The 4,623-nt window shown below is 37.8% G+C and overlaps 1 pseudogene; it reads right to left on the bottom strand.

The window, feature by feature from the left end:
* Nucleotides 1-1,066: 1,066 nt before the first annotated feature.
* Nucleotides 1,067-2,875, bottom strand: LOC139443871 (aldo-keto reductase family 1 member B1 pseudogene; annotated as a pseudogene).
* Nucleotides 2,876-4,623: the final 1,748 nt, after the last annotated feature.

Here is a 4,623-nt window from a genome sequence, read left to right as displayed (position 1 = left end):
AAGAAATGACAATATTCTTCATGTTTTAATATCCTCTGTATACAATAGTAGGCTTTTCATATACTTTCATCACAAAGGACCCGTGAAGATTCCAGGGTAGAATAGATCTTCAGCAAACCCTTCTTGACGTAAAAGGCCACTATGCTTGTCGTACAAGGCGACTAAAAGAATCGGGAGGTCAGGCTCGCTGACTTAGTTGATGCATGACATCGATCCCAATTACGTGGATCGATGCTCATGATGTCAATCACCGGATTGTCTGGTCCAGACTCCATTATTTACAGACTGCCATTATATAGCTGGAATATTGCTGACTGCAGCGTTAAACAACAAACAAACTAACATCACAAAAAGTTTTCAATCATGTAAACATGTCGACTAATTTAAAGACCAATCACTTTACTTGATTCATGCATGTCATTGCATCATTTGAAATATTTTAATGATCTGCAATAAACAAGTGTACATAGTGTAAGCATACATACCCAAAGTATTGTGATTTGCAAAAACATGAACAATATTAAAACTGCAAGCACTCAGTATGTGTATGAAGAGTCATTATCATTACTTGTTAAAGAATCTACCTATAGTAGCCAGTTGCATACAAGTCTGTTAGCAGGCCAATATGGTTGCCATGATTGATGTGATATCACTTGCTTGTCACCTAACAGCTGACCCTGTTTGAATTGACACGATAAATTTCCAGATGCAATTATCCTAACATGCTTAATTCACATATCGATACAAAGCATGATACTCGAGCCCTGATACAATACATATCACAAGACCTACTGTATTCAACATAATAAGCGCCCCGTCCTAATAAGTGCCAGGGCGATATTTGCGAATATATTGCCTAGCCATTAGCACCCCTTCCAATTGATCAATGTACACAATGCGCACTCGTGTGTTATATGCACCCTTAATTATGGGCAATTAAATTCTGCAAAATACATCTGTTGTGTATAATACGACTTTTCTTCTGTATCATTTCAGGCTGTCAGCATAAACCACGAAATTAACGATCTTTCAACTCTTTTTTTTCTCACCAAAATTATATTCTAATAAGAGCCCCCTATTTCTAATTTTGAGAGCGCCCTGGGCGCTTATTACGTTGAATATGGTAATTCATGTAATTTGCACTGCAAAGACTTCCACAAAGTTCCATGCAGCACAGAGATTTTTGCCAACCCAGGTAATGTATAAATCAAACCATGGGTTTAATTGTATTGTTCGAACCATGCTAATACTATTTACCAATAAATAGTATTAATGATATTGTGAATTATCTCCCTTAAACCAGGCGGCAGAGGTAGCTTGATAATGTCCTGTTCTAACCATGCCTATACTATTTACCAATAAATAGTATTCATTATCAGCATGATTATGAATCAGACTTACTATTCAACATGATCAAGCTGGGTTATTGTGAAGGTAAATAACCAAGGTAACTATAAATCGTTGACACACTGTACCATGCACATGATGCACATTATACAAAATTAACCTGATTAAGACATGAATCAAAACATGGAATTGTGTATCGCATCAGCATGTTTAACATGTTTAAATTCATATGATACATCAACAGATAGTGACACCCTCAAAGCCCAATCAACAAGATCAAACATTATGTGAATTAACTTTCCAAATAATAAAATCCAGAATAACAAATAATAATTACTATTAACCGCATAACACAATTTACTATTATTACGAGCATTCACTAGTCACACCAGTACTACAAATCTAGTAAGGATGTAATTGCCATCTTGTCAGAAAGGTTCACTTTTGTCAAATTCAGGATGCTCGTGAGCCCATTCATTCGTAAAATATTTGACGGTGTTGTCCAGCATCAGCAGTTTCTCAAAATCACTTGATGAAAGCTTCCAGTCCAGAACGTCAAAGTTTTCTTTAATTCTCTCAAAACTTTGACTTTTAGGCAAAACACCCATCCCCTTAAGCAACAGGAAGTTTAACAGTATCTGCCCTGGGGTCTTCTTGTACTCCACTGATAATTGTTTTACTTGTGGATCTTCCAACAGCACCAAATCATCAGTCTTTTTATCTGGCTTAGATGGTGCCCCGAGAGGTGAATATGCAGTAAGTACGATGTTCTTCTTTCTACAAAACTCAACGAGCTTGTTCTGCTGCCAGTACGCATGCGCCTCAAGTTGAAGGTTTGCAGGCTTGATTTTAGCTTTGTCCCATATTTTCTGAATTTGTTTTGGGTTGAAATTAGATATTCCAAGGCTTTCGGCCCAGTTCTGACCATGCATTTCTTCAAATGCAGCCCATGTTTCTAGAAGATCATGATGTTGAAGTTCGCGTTCCCCTTTGTGATTAAGAGGTTTGAGTGTTCCATCCCTTCTGTTAATATTACCCCAAGGCTGGTGGATAAGCAGCAAGTCGACATGTCTCAGTTTGAGACTTTCAAGCGACATTTCGCAACTTCTGATTGCTGCGTCTTTTTCCAAATAAGCACAGGGTACCTTTGTTGTGATAAACAAATCTTTTCTTTTATTTTTCCCTGATCTTATCCTGTCATTGACGACCTCGCCTACTTCAACCTCGTTACCATAGCTGAGCGCGGTGTCGATGTGTCTGTAGCCAAGGAATAGCGCGTAGTCGACGGCTTGTTTCAAAATATCCCCTTTCATGAGATAGGTCCCAAGCCCGACAGTCGGCATTCGTTGGCCATTATTCATCGTCAAATAACGCATTATGGATGCCATGGTATTTCCTTATCAGTTTCACTGCGAGTGTATCAGATAATCTGCGGATAGAGGAACACATAGTGTCGAGAACTCTGAGACTTTGCCGTCCAGTCAAGCAAAGACGTACATATACGTCCGTGAGTCATTTGTTTACAAACATGCACACGTGAAAACAAACCGGAAGTAGCAACTCGAAATACGGTTGTCGTACACGAGTTAGGGAAGAATCCTGCTACTTACCACAGACGAGTTTCCATGACTGTTGTGCCTATATTGTGTTAATCAATGCCTGGCAACAATGCAGTTTACCATCCGCTCAATTACCGCGCTATATAGTGCCACCGCTGTCTCGTTTTACCGTTACCGTGCCTCACTTCACGATCCAACACCCGTTTTCGGTCTTAGGGAAACTTAAAGGGGCACTGATCTAACGCAATTCCCCGGGACTGGTTGTTGCCTTTGTTATTGTTTTTTCCCAGTGAGTACCCGGATGTAGAGCAGAAATCTAGACTAGCTCGCGACCTCTGTTGCGCCATTCGTAAGCGCATTAGTCACTTTTATGGATACCGGTAGTAATAAGAGCGTATGGTCACATTGATCAACAAAATGAAATACAGTTTTCGAGATAATAAGGAAATGTAGGCATCTTTGTGGGTAGCATCGGTAATGGTGACGAAGTTTTGATAAGTCACTTGCTTGGTAATTTTGCGATTTTCGTTTACACTATCTTGACTTGCAACACAAAGTAAATATTTCACCTGAGCATTGCTTTTTTATAGTGTGTATATTTTTTTACTGTCAAAATGTGTAACATATTTATTAAACGTCTAAATATTCAGTTATTTTACAAAGTGACTGAAAAACATTTCCATCTGTATTATTATAATAACAAATTCCAAACATTTTGATGTTTAATGTCATCACCAAGAGACTGAAAATGTTACGTTGAAAAGTACATTTCTATGTTGTTTGGCTTCTAATCCTACATAATAATCTGTTGTGATGTTTGTAGGCCCTTTTGATCGTCTTAATCAATCTGGACAGATTTTTTAGTCAAAATGACTGAAATATTTACACATTTTAAAAATTGCCTGAGAGAATCACATTTTACAAATTGACGGTAATCTATACATGCTTACAAAGGATTGAAGAATTTCCCAACCAATAACTTATTCGATGTCACGTGTCTCTGTAACTATCAAATATTCTAAAAGATATATATCGTTTCGGGTGTCAAGTCTCAAGGGTCGGCTGAGAAAGGCCACGTGACAACTATTTTCATTACGTCGACGGTTCCTAAAAAATCCATTGAGTTTGATAACAATGAGCAACAAATCAACGTATTATCAGTTAACCCTTTGAACAAATTGTGTGTTGTTTTTACATCGGCACTTCACGCCATGATATGAGTGTATTCCCTTTGTTTTAGTAAACCTAGACATGTAAACACTCACTTTTGACATATCCACTGTGCAAGATTACAGTGATTAATCAATCAACGTATTTTCTGTTAATCCTTTGATGACTAGGAACGATCCGTTGATTTACAAAAAAAAGTAAATCAACTGATCATTCATCTCTTGCTGGGCTGCCACGTGCATATTACATAACCTCACTTCAAACCTGGATTTAGATTGAATAATTACCCCAGACACAATAAATGCCAAATGGGAACCTTTGTCAGGTAATCTAAGTGGTGCTACCACTAATTGTACCTGTAATAAATTCATTAACTGAGCATCAAGTGAATGACGACAAATACACAAGTGTAGGGTTATACGAGAAAACGTGTATGACAACAAGGGAGTAGTAATCGTATTACACAATCCGAAATCCGAAAATGCTTTCACTGCATGGATACTTTTTTTAGTATTAAACTATAACCATCTGGGGTATTTCCAAATGA

The sequence above is a fragment of the Haliotis cracherodii genome, unplaced genomic scaffold (genome assembly GCF_022045235.1).
Source record: "Haliotis cracherodii isolate W230 unplaced genomic scaffold, xgHalCrac1.p SCAF_5, whole genome shotgun sequence".
In the NCBI taxonomy this organism is placed as follows: Eukaryota; Metazoa; Mollusca; class Gastropoda; order Lepetellida; family Haliotidae; genus Haliotis; species Haliotis cracherodii.
This window is presented reverse-complemented; position numbering and strand designations above follow the sequence as displayed.